The sequence below is a fragment of the Amblyraja radiata genome, chromosome 28 (genome assembly GCF_010909765.2).
Source record: "Amblyraja radiata isolate CabotCenter1 chromosome 28, sAmbRad1.1.pri, whole genome shotgun sequence".
Lineage (NCBI taxonomy): Eukaryota > Metazoa > Chordata > Chondrichthyes > Rajiformes > Rajidae > Amblyraja > Amblyraja radiata.
The window spans coordinates 4,128,384-4,141,155 of record NC_045983.1 but is presented as its reverse complement, the minus strand read 5'-3'; the positions used below and the strand labels follow the sequence as shown (position 1 = coordinate 4,141,155).

Sequence of the window (12,772 nt, the reverse complement as noted above, 5' to 3'; positions counted from 1 at the left end):
GGGTTGAGGTCCCGACCACGGGGGAAAATGGAGGAGGACTGGCCAAATTGTGTGCCTTCCACCACAGTGATGAATGCTGTGGTGGATGTTTATGTTAAATTTTTATTGTGCTTTTGTGTGTGTTCTTTATCATTGTACCGCTGCTGACATATTCATTTCACTTGCACTTTATGTGCAATGTGACAAATAAACCGTATTGTATTGTATTGTATTGTATTGTATTATACACTTGATCCCAGCTGCCTATACCTGTCCCAAGTGTCCTTTTTATTCTTAGCCAATGCCTCTATATCCCTCATCAGTCAGGCTTCCTTACGTTTGCCTGCCTTGCCCTTCACTCTAACGGGGACGTACATATCCTGAGCTTTTGTCAGCCCACCTTTTAAAACATCCCGCTTGGCCGATGTTCCTTTCCCCTTAAATATCCAGATCCCAGTCTCTGGTACGGCTCTACCAGCTGCGCCACTGTGTTTTTTGCTCGATAAGCTCGATACACTTCCGAAAGCATTACTCCCCAGCGTCGACCTCAGTTTGGCAATTAGTCCGTTCAGTAGGTGATGCACGTGGGTGTGTTCGGAATGTGTCGAGTCATCCCTGCTCAGAAGCCTTGCTCACTTTGCTCACTTCTTTTGTTTTAATTTCAAATAGAATAGTCCTGACGTCAACCCGACCACAGTCCAGGCTTGTGTCTGTTGTTGTCATCGACGCAGTTGACAGCCTTCATGTCTGTCATTTCCGCCTAGTTTCATCTGTAATGGGGTGGAACAGTGGAGGGGCCAAGTTTCATTTCATGACTCAGTCCAAACTGGCTTGAAATGTTATTGTCGGAAAGTTAACAGCTATTTATTGCCACTTCAGCTCCTGGCTTTGCCCAAAAAGCAATAAGCAAGAGGACCCAGACTAATTATAAGACCATAAGACAGAGTGGCACGGTGGTGCATCGGTAGAGTTGCTGCCTGACAGCGCCAGAGACCAGGGTTCGATCCTGACTACAGGTGCTGTCTGTTTGGAGTTCTCCCCGTGGGTTTTCTCCGGGTGCTGCGGTTTTCTCCCACACTTCAAAGACATACAAGTTTGTAGGTTAATTGGCTTCGATAAAGATTGTAATTAGTCCCTAGTGTGTAGGATAGTGCTGGCGTACGAAGATCACTGCTCAGTGCGGACTTCGTGGGCTTGTTTCCGCGCTGAATCTCTAAAACTAAAAACTGAAAACATTGGAGCAGAATTAGACGCATTCGGCCCATCGAGACTGCTCGAAACAGGCCCTTCAGCCCATCGAGTCCGTGCGAACCAGCGATCCGTTCAGACCTGTTCAGTCTGAAGAAGGGTCTCGACCCGAAATGTCAGCCATTCCTTCTCTTCAGAGATGCTGCCTGTCCCACTAAGTTACTCCAGCATTTTGTATCTATCCATGTACACTAGTTCTATCCTGCTGATTAGGGGCAATTTACAGTGGCCAATTAATCTACAAACCTGCACGTCTTTGGAGGGCGGGAGGAAACCGGAGCGCCCGGAGAAAGCCCACGCAGTCACAAGGAAGACGTACACACTCTGTACAGACAGCACCCGTAGTCAGGATTGAACCCATGACTCTGGCGCTGTAAGGAGGCAACTCTACCATTGCGCCACCGTGCCGCAGATTTGTTCTATTAGATGCAATAACTAGCAGTTCAGCACAATAAGAAAGCGTTGGATTGGAGGTAACGCAAGAAGAGATGGGCCTTGTTTAGAACAGTGAGAAACATAGAAACATAGAAAATAGGTGCAGGAGTAGGCCATTCGGCCCTTCGAGCCTGCACCGCCATTCAATATGATCATGGCTGATCATCCAACTCAGTATCCTGTACCTGTCTTCTCTCTATACCCCCTGATCCCTTTAGCCACAAGGGCCACATCTAACTCCCTCTTAAATATAGCCAATGAACTGGCCTCAACTACCTTCTGTGGCAGAGAGTTCCAGAGATTCACCACTCTCTGTGAAAAATGTTTTCCTCATCTCGGTCCTAAAAGATTTCCCCCTTATCCTTAAACTGTGACCCCTTGTTCTGGACTTCCCCAACATCGGGAACAATCTTCCTGCATCTAGCCTGTCCAACCCCTTAAGAATTTTGTTCACAGGTTTTTGTTGGTGGTGACCATTTTCGGTTATTTTTATTCCAGGTATTTAGTTCTTCATTTTGGTTCCCCAAATTCAGCTCTCACTGGCAAGTGTGTGAAGCAATGCTTTATATATTGTATGACTCTGGGCTAACAGGTAACATGAGGAAGACCAAGTCTTTCCACTGTTAAGTCATTCTACTGTTAGATGCCCAGAGTAGGGGAATCGAGGACCACAGGACACAGGTTCAAGGTGAAGGGGAAAAGATTTAATAGGAATCTGAGGGGTAACCTTTTCACACAAAGGGCAGCGGGTGTATGGAACAAGCTGCCGGAGGAAGTAGTTGAGGCTGGGACTATCCCAACGTTTAAGAAAGAGTTAGACGAAGACTGACTGAACTTTTTTGCCGTCCATCGCAGTGAAGAATGCAGTGGTGGATGTTTATGGTCAATTCTATTGTGCATTGTGTTGTTTTTAATTGTATGGCTGCATGGTAACTAATTTCACTGTCCCTTAATTGGTGCATGTTACAAGTAAGTGTGAGGCTTGAACCTTAAACCTTGAACCTTGAACCTTGGATAGGACAGGTTTAGAGGTATATGGGCCAAACTCAGGCAGGCGGGACTAGTGTAGCTGGGACATGTTGGCCGGTGTGGTCAAGTTGGGCCAAAGGGCCTGTTTCCACGCTGTATCCCTCTATGACTATATGACCTACTAGACTAAGTGGGACCCGTTGTGGGCTGAAGGGACTGGTTTCCAGAGGGCTAGTAAGGACATTGTGGGCAGTGAATTCTTGGGCAGGCAGCTCAGTCACTCAAGCCTGGTGTGCTCGCAGCTCACTCACTCACGGTTGGTGGGCTGGCAGTTGACTCATAGCTCTTCCTTGAAATTCCATTTCAAGCAGGGTGCAAAGCCACCACATTCAAGTGCAGTTTCATACCACTTCAAGCAGGGTGCAAGGCCACGGAATTCACGTGCACTTTCCTACCATTTCAAGCAGGGTGCAAGGCCACCAAATTCAAATGCCGTTTCATACCATTTCAAGCAGGGTGCAAGGCCACCAAATTCAAGAGCAGTTTCATACCATTTCAAGCAGGGTGCAAGGCCACCAAATTCAAAATTGTCTCTAGTGGGTGTAGATCGTGTTCATGTGCAGGGATCGCTGGTCGGTGCGGACCCGGTGTGCTGAAAGGGCCTGTTTCCACGCTGTATCTCTAAACTAAACTAAACTAAACAAAGGTGATTGAAAGAAAGATGTCTTTGAAGAGCCTTTCACACATTCTTCACAATATCTAACATGCTTTGGATCCTGTGGAGTATTTGGCATAGTAGTGGGGAAATTGTAGGAAAGGCCACAATGGATTTGCATGTAGCAAGCTCCCATGATTCGATGATTATCACATTGCATTGATCACTGGGCGGTGCGGACTCGGTGGGCTGAAGGCCATGTTTTCACGCTGTATCTCTAAACTGAACTGAACTAAACTAAACTAAACATGACCATAATCATGCATTAATAAGGCACGAACAATGTAAGATGGCAGAAAGAGCCAGAGATTGAAGAATAGATTCCAAGATTAAGGGGGTGGCAGTTCTCTGTTCAGTTTAGATTATTGTCACGTGTACCGAGGTACAGTGAAAAGCTTTTGTCGTCTGCTAACCGTGAGCTACTAGAGGTTATGTCAGAGGATTGTAAAAGCAGTTGATATTGATTCAGAGAGTCCTGGAGTCACACAGCCCTTCAGCCCAACAAGTCCATGCCAATCAAGATACCCCTTCTAAGCTCGTCCTATTTGCTCATGTTAGGCCCATATCCCTCCAAACCTTTCCTATCCATGTACCGGTCCAAGGGTCTTTTAAATGGTGTTATACAATCTGCCTCGACCACCTACTCTGACAACTCGTTCCATACACCCACCTGCTTCTGGGTGAATAAGTTGCCTAGTAGACTCCTATTAAAACTTGGCCCTCTCACCTTCAACCTGCATCCCCTGGTTCTTGATTCCCCCACCCTGGACTCTGTGGCATTCACCCTAATGACCTTGTTCACCTCTATAAGATCATAGAAACATAGAAAATAGGTGCAGGAGTCGGCCATTCGGCCCTTTGAGCCAGCACCACCATTCAATATGATCATGGCTGATCATTTAAAATCAGTACCCCGTTCCTGTTTTTCCTTATATCCCTTGATCCCGTTAGTCCTAAGAGCTAAATCTAATTTCCTTTTGAAAACATCCAGTGAATTGGCCTCCGCTGCCTTCTGTCGTGGAGAATTCCACAGATACACAACTCTCTGGGTGAGAAGGTTTTTCCTCATCTCAGTCTTAAATGGCCTTAAACTGTTCTTAAACTGTGACCCCAGGTTTTGGACTCCCCCAACATCGGGAACATTTTTTCCTGCATCTAGCCTGTCCAATCCCTTAAGAGTTTTATAAGTTTCTATAAGATACCATCTCATCTTTCTAAATTCCAGTGAATATAAGCCCTCAACATCCTGCACTCAGAGGAATAAAGTCCTAGCCTGCCAAACCTCTCCCTGTAGCTCAGGCCCTCGAGTCCTGGAAACATCCTCGACAATCTTCTCCACACTCTTTCCAGTTTAATGACATCCTTTAACAAGGTGACTAAAAATGAACAGAACACTTCAAAAGCGGCCTCGCTTGTACAACATGTAACATCCCAACTTCCACACTCATTAACTCTCTTTACCACTTCATCTACCTGTGACGACACAATCTGATGATTGTAATTCTGAAGAAGGCAGCGCTAACTTGGTTGAGGCTAGGATTTGATGGGCTTTGAATAGAAGGCTGAGGTTTTTTAAAAGTCAGAGCGGGATATGGCAAGCCTTGAACCTGAAACTTTAACTGTTTTCCACTGTATCTGTTTATATTTTAGTTGAGAGATGCAGCGCAGAAACAGGCCCTCAATCCCACCGAGTCCGCACCAACCAGCGATCCCCGCACACTAACACTATCCCACGCGCACTAGGAACAATTTACAATTATACCAAGCTAATGAACCGACAAACCTGTACGTCTTTGGAGTGTGGGAGGAAACCAAAGCACCTGGAGAAAACCCAAGCAGGTCATGGGGAGAACGTACAAACTCCGTACAGACAGCACCCATAGTCAGGATGAAAGCTGGGTCTCTGGCGCTGTAAGGCAGCAACTCTACCGCTGCGCCACCGTGCTGCCCTGCTATTATACATGTATATTATATAATACATGTATTAACACCTTGGGCAATATTAATTGTTTATCTGCGGTTGGGAAAGATGATTGATTCCTCAGATATGTTGTCCTGATACGAAGTAAACCTGCTTTCTCCAGATAAAACTTGTCCCAATGGCAAATCAACAGAACGGTAATAAACACAGTGTGTGAGTGATTGGTGGTGGTCGGAGGGGCCGTAGGCGCAGATTGGCAGCCACGCTTCCGTCAGTCTGCCCCAGGGCAGCTGTGGCTACAGAAGTAGCTCACCACCACCGAGTGTGACTGAGGAGTGAATGAATAATGCGATGTAAAGCGCCTTGAGTATTAGAAAGGCGCTATATAAATCCCATCCATTATTATTATCATACTTGTGTTTTCTTGTGGATGCTGGTTCACAAAAAAACAAGGGTTCATTGACTAAGTAAAATCATAAATTGTCCCTAATGTGTGTAGGATAGTGTTAGTGTGCGGGGATCGCTGGTTGGTGCGGACTCGGTGGGATGAAGGGCCGGTTTCTGCGCTGCATCTCTCAACTAAAATATAAACAGATACAGTGGAAAACAGTTAAAGTTTCAGGTTCAAGGCTTGCCATATCCCGCTCTGACTTTTAAAAAACCTCAGCCTTCTATTCAAATCCCATCAAATCCTAGCCTCAACCAAGTTAGCGCTGCCTTCTTCAGAATTACAATCATCAGATTGTGTCGTCACAGGTAGATGAAGTGGTAAAGAGGGTTAATGAGTGTGGAAGTTGGGATGTTACATGTTGTACAAGCGAGGCCGCTTTTGAAGTGTTCTGTTCATTTTTAGTCACCTTGCTAAAGGATGTCATTAAACTGGAAAGAGTGTGGAGAAGATTGTCGAGGATGTTTCCAGGACTCGAGGGCCTGATCTACAGGGAGAGGTTTGGCAGGCTAGGACTTTATTCCTCTGAGTGCAGGATGTTGAGGGCTTATAATCACTGGAATTTAGAAGGATGAGATGGTATCTTATAGAAACTTATAAAACTCTTAAGGGATTGGACAGGCTAGATGCAGGAAAAATGTTCCCGATGTTGGGGGAGTCCAGAACCTGGGGTCACAGTTTAAGAACAGTTTAAGGCCATTTAGGACTGAGATGAGGAAAAACCTTCTCACCCAGAGAGTTGTGTATCTGTGGAATTCTCCACGACAGAAGGCAGCGGAGGCCAATTCACTGGATGTTTTCAAAAGAAAATTAGATTTAGCTCTTAGGACTAACGGGATCAAGGGATATAGGGAAAAACAGGAACGGGGTACTGATTTTAAATGATCAGCCATGATCATATTAGAAACATAGAAACATAGAAATTAGGTGCAGGAGTAGGCCCTTCGAGCCTGCACCGCCATTCAATATGATCATGGCTGATCATCCAACTCAGTATCCCGTACCTGCCTTCTCTCCATACCCTCTGATCCCCTTAGCCACGGCCACATCTAACTCCCTCTTAAATATAGCCAATGAACTGGCCTCGACTACCCTCTGTGGCAGAGAGTTCCAGAGATTCACCACTCTCTGTGTGAAAAAAGTTCTTCTCATCTCGGTTTTAAAGGATTTCCCCCTTATCTTTAAGCTGTGACCCCTTGTCCTGGGCTTCCCCAACATCGGGAGCAATCTTCCTGCATCTAGCCTGTCCAACCCCTTAAGAATTTTGTAAGTTTCTATAATTCTATATTGAATGGTGGTGCTGGCTCAAAGGGCCGAATGGCCTACTCCTGCACCTATTTTCTATGTTTCTATGATCTTATAGAGGTGAACAAGATCATGAGGGTGAATGCCACAGAGTCCAGGGTGGGGGAATCAAGAACCAGGGGATGCAGGTTGAAGGTGAGAGGGCCAAGTTTTAATAGGAGTCTACGAGGCAACTTATTCACCCAGAAGCAGGTGGGTGTATGGAACGAGTTGTCAGAGTAGGTGGTCAAGGCAGATTGTATAACACCATTTAAAAGACCCTTGGATCGGTACATGGGTAGGAAAGGTTTGGAGGGATATGGGCCTAACGTGAGCAAATAGGACGAGTTTAGAAGGGGTATCTTGATTGGCATGGACTTGTTGGGCTGAAGGGCTGTGTGACTCCAGGACTCTTGCTTTTACAATCCTCTGACATAACCTCTAGTAGCTCACGGTTAGCATGCAACAAAAGCTTCTCACTGTACCTCGGTACATGTGACAATCAACTAAACTGAACAAAGAACTGCCACCCCCTTAATCTTGGAATCTATTCTTCAATCTCTGGCTCTTTCTGCCATCTTACATTGTTCGTGCCTTATTAATGCATGATTATGGTCATGTTTAGTTTAGTTTAGTTCAGTTCAGTTTAGAGATACAGCGTGAAAACATGGCCTTCAGCCCACCGAGTCCGAACCTCCCAGCGATCAATGCAATGTGATAATCATCGAATCATGGGAGCTTGCTACATGCATATCCATTGTGGCCTTTCCTACATCTTCCCCCTTACTATGTAAAATACTCCACAGGTTCCAAAACATGTTAGATATTGTGAAGAATGTGTGAAAGGCTCTTCAAAGACATCTTTCTTTCAATCACTTTAATTTAGTTTAGTTTAGAGATACAGCGTGGAAACAGGCCCTTTCATCCCACCGGTTCTGCACCGACCAGCGATCCCCGCACATGAACACGATCTACACCCACTAGGGACAATTTTTTATATTCACCAAGTCAATTAACCTACAAACCTGTACGTCTTTGGAGTGTGGGAGGAAACCAGAGCACCTGGAGATAACCCAAGCAGGTCATGGGGAGAACGTACAAACTCCGTACAGACAGCGCCCGTCGTCAGGATGGAAGCTGGGTCTCTGGCGCTGTAAGGCAGCAACTCTACCGCTGCACCACCGTGCTGCCCTGCTATTATACATGTATATATAGCAGGGCAGCTTGGGAAATATTAATTGTTTATCTGCGGTTGGGAAAGATGATTGATTCCTCAGGAATGTTGTCCTGATACGAAGTAAACCTACTTTCTCCACACAAAACTTGTCCCAATGGCAAATCAACAGAACGGTAATAAACACACAGCGATGACGGCACGGTGGTGCAGCGGTAGAGTTGCTGCCTCACAGCGCCCTAGGCCCGGGTTCCATCCTGACTACGGGTGCTGTCTGCACAGAGTTTGTACCTTACAGGTTTGTAGGTTAATTGGCTTGGTATAAATGTAAATTGTCCCTAGTGTGTGTAGGATGTTTTTAGTGTTGGGGTGATCGCTGGTCGGCGTGGACTCGGTTGGCCAAAGGGCCTGTTTCCACTTTGTATCTGTAAAGCAAAAAAGATGAATCATTTCCTTTTGAGGATTACAAAATATCCTATCTCTAAACCAACACATTACAGAAGGCCACATGCTGGCAAGCTTTATATTTGTAATGCATGCGTTGTTGACATACTTGTGTTTTCTTGTGGATGCTGGTTCACAAAAACAAAACACACAGAGTACCGGAGTAACTCAGCAGGTCAGTCAGCATCTCTGGGGAAAATGGATAGGTGGCGTTTCAGGTCGGGATTCTCCTTCAGTCTGGTTGTGGTGGTGGTGGGTGGTGTGGGGAGAAAATGGAGGTGGGGGTGGGACAAGTTCTTGCAAGTGATAGGTGGAAACAGGTGAGGGGGGTGTTGGTGGGGGGGATTTTGGTTGGACAAAAGACAGGGAAGCAAAGACAAAAAGTGTGAGGGTCTCACACTGGAGATTCCTTGGAGCGCAGGAGAAGTGCGAATATCCTGGCAGGCAGGTTTGCTAGTGCTTGTCAAGAGGGTTTCAATTAGATTGGCTTCGGCAAAGAATGTAAATTGTCCCTAGTGTGTAGCGTAGTGCTAGTGTATGGGGCGATCGCTGGTCGGCGCAGACTCTGTGGGCGGCAGGGCCTGTTTCCGTGCTGTATCTCTAAACTAAACTAAACTAAGCACAAGGTAGACAAAATTGCTGGAGAAACTCAGCGGGTGCGGCAGTATCTATGGAGCGAAGGAAATAGGCAACGTTTCGTCCCGAAACGTTGCATATTTCCTTCGCTCCATAGATGCTGCCGCACCCGCTGAGTTTCTCCAGCAATTTTGTCTACCTTCGATTTTCCAGCATCTGCAGTTCCTTCTTAAACCAAGCTCAAGGAGGTTCGGGGGGGGGAGGGATGGGAGTTAGATGGGCAGAGGGGGAGAGGAGGAATGTGGGGGAGGAGAGGAGAGGAGTGTGGGGGAGGTGAGGGAGGTGGAGGTGGTAGATTCGTTACCTATACCAACATTCTTTTTTTCTGAGGAATTGTCTATTATCATCTTGGGCCAAACCTGCTTTTTTTTTTTTTTTTTTTTTTTAAATCAAAAATATTTATTCAAATATTAAAATAGTATTTACAATACAATAAAACAAAGCACCACCATAATACAAGACGAACAAATATGCTAAGCAACTTGTCAAGGATACATTCAACCCCCCTCGGTGCCCAGCGGTCCCGGAACTCCCTCAGGGTGCCCGTAGACAGGGCGTATTCCCTTTCCATCCGCACCCGGGCACGGACGTATCCCCGGAAAAGGGGCAGGCAGCCGGCTCGGGTAGAGCCCTCCAACGTTTGGTGCCTTGACTCACGGATGGCCAGCTTGGCCAGGATCGCGTAACCAGCTTTTTTTAATTTATTTATTTTTTTAATCAAAAATATTTATTCAAATATTAAAATAGTATTGACACTACAATAAAACAAAACACCACCATAATACAAGACGAACAAATATGCTAAGCAACTGCTAAACAATTATATTGCAATCCTTGTCAAGGATACATTCAACCCCCTTCGGTGCCCAACGGTCCCGGAACTCCCTCAGGGTGCCCGTAGACAGGGCGTATTCCCTTCCCATCCGCACCCGGGCACGGACGTATCCCCGGAAAAGGGGCAGGCAGCCAAACCTGCTTGGTAGGTTGGTATGCCTGGCTGCAGTAGAATTCCTGAATCGCTCTGCGTACAGCTGTGGAGCATGCAAGGCTGAGTCACCCTCAGCAGCAAGTGTGTCTGTTTAGTTTTTAAGTTCAGTTTAGAGATACAGGCACTTTCGGCCCACCGGGTCCGCGCCGACCAGCGATCCCGCACATTAACACTATCCTATACCCACTAGGGACAATTTTCTTCTTTACATTTAACAAGCCAGTTAACCTACAAACCTGTACGTCTTTTGAGTGTGGAAGGAAACCGAAGATCTCGGAGAAAACCCACGCAGGTCACGGGGAGAACGTACAAACTCCGTACAGACAAGCGCCCGTAGTCAGGATCGAACCCGGGTCTCCGGCACTGCATTGGCTGTAAGGCAGCAACTCTACCGCTGCACCACCGTGACTGCCCTGCTGGTGCCCCATCCAGTAGCTCAGACTGTCGCCCCACCCAGCCCCCTCCAAGTGAAATTATCATCGCTCCACACGGACCACATATTGTCAGACAACTGACGGGCGACAAAGGAGAACGACGACACAGTGGAGCCGCTGCCTCACGGCGTCGGAGATGCGGGTTCAATCCTGCCCTAGGGTTAAGTTTAGTGTATTATTGTCACTTGTACCGGGGTACCGTGAGAGCTTTTTTGGACTTTAGAGATACAGCGCGGAAACAGGCCCTTCGGCCCACCCGGGCTGCGCTGACCAGCGATCACCCCGTACACTAGCACTATCCTACACACACTGGGGACAATTGTACAACTTCATGAAGCCAGACAACCTACAGACCTGCACGTCTTTGGAGAGTGGAAGGAAACCGGAGCACCCGGAGAAAACCGGAGCAGTCACACGGAGAACGTACAAACTCCGTACAGACAGCACCCGTAGTCAGGATCGAACCCGGGTCTCTGGCGCTGCGAGGCAGCAACTCTACCGCTGCGCCACCGTGCCGCCCAGTTGCGTGCGCCAGTTTTGTTGCGTGCTCTCCACTCAGCGGAAAGACTACACATGATGACGATCGAGGCGTCCACAGAGTACAGATACAGGATGAAGGGAATAACGTTTAGTGCACGATTAAGTTCAGTCAAGTCAAATTAACGATAGACCGGGTGCTGCCTTTTTCGAGTTTGCACGTCCCCCCTCTGACCGGGTGGGTTTCCTCCGGGCGCCCAGGTATCCTCCAACACCCCAAAGATGTGCGGGTTTGCAGGTTAATTAGCATCAGTAAATAGCCCCTGGTGTTCAGGCAGTGGATGAGGAGGAGGCGGAACAGAGCTAGTGCTTAGAAACAGGGAACTGCAGAGACATAACTAGCTTGTAGACAAAAATGCTGGAGAAACTCAGCGGGTGAGGCAGCATCTATGGAGCGAAGGAAATAGGCGTCGCCTATTTCCTTCGCTCCATAGATGCTGCCTCACCCGCTGAGTTTCTCCAGCATTTTTGTCTACCTTCGACTTTCCTGCACCTGCAGTTCCTTCTGCTTGAGTAACTCAACAAGTCAGGCAGCGTCTCTGGAGGACGTGGATGGGTGACGTTTTGGGTCGGGACCCTTCTTCAGACGGGTGATCAATAGTCGGTGCGAGGTTTGGTGAGCCCAAGGACATGTTTTCATGCTGTACCTTCAAACTAAAACGAAATATTTCAGTATTTTTAATCTCTGTCGATGAGACTTTGTGGTTGGTAAAGTAAAATTATCTGGTAACAGCCTATTATTCTTTTGTAGGCATACAGCACAGAAACGGGCCCTTCAGCCCAACTCATCCATACTGGCCAAGCCTGGCCCATTTCCCTCCACCTTCCCGTGTTCCAGTCCAAGTGTCTTTTAAAGCTCTTACAGCTCGAACAAGAATGGAATACAGCACGGAAACTAAGTAAATGCTGTTATTGTACCTGTCTCAACTACCTCACATGGCTGCTCGTTCCATACAGCCACCGCCTTCTGAAAAAGTTGTTCTCAAGTTCCTATTAAAATGTGGCCCTTTCACCTTAAACCTATACACTCTGGTTCTTGATTCCCCCTAGCCTGGGTAAAAGACACATTCACCCTACCTATTCTGGAGGGCACGGTGGCGCAGTGGTAGAGTTGCTGCCTTGCACTGGGTTGGATCCAGACTACGGGTGCTGTCAGTACCGAGTTTGTAGGCTCTCCCCATGACCTGCGTGGGCTTCCTCTGGGAGCTCCGGTTTCCTCCCACACTACAAAGACGTTCAGGTTTGTAGGTTAATTGGCTTCGGTATAATTGTAAATTAGACAATAGACAATAGGTGCAGGAGTAGGCCATTTGGCCCTTCGAGCCAGCACCGCCATACAATATGATCATGGCTGATCATCCCCAATCTGTACCCCGTTCCTGCCTTCTCCCCATATCCCCTGACTCCGCTATGTTTAAGAGCTCTATCTAGCTCTCTCTTGAAAGCATCCAGAGAACCTGCCTCACCAGAGAATTCCACAGACTCACCACTCTCTGTGAGAAAAAGTGTTTCCTCGTCACCGTTCTAAATGGCTTACCCCTTATTCGTAAACTGTGGCCC

At 47.1% G+C, this 12,772-nt stretch overlaps 1 protein-coding gene across 1 annotated transcript in view; it reads left to right on the top strand.

Annotated features, from left to right (window-relative positions):
• Window positions 1–8,772: 8,772 nt before the first annotated feature.
• tlcd3a (TLC domain containing 3A) overlaps window positions 8,773–12,772 on the top strand; it is a 50,552-nt gene continuing 46,552 nt past the window's right edge. The window contains exon 1 of the mRNA XM_033045622.1: window positions 8,773–8,792. The gene's annotated coding sequence lies outside the window, so the exon portion shown is untranslated. The remainder of the gene's footprint in view (window positions 8,793–12,772) is intronic.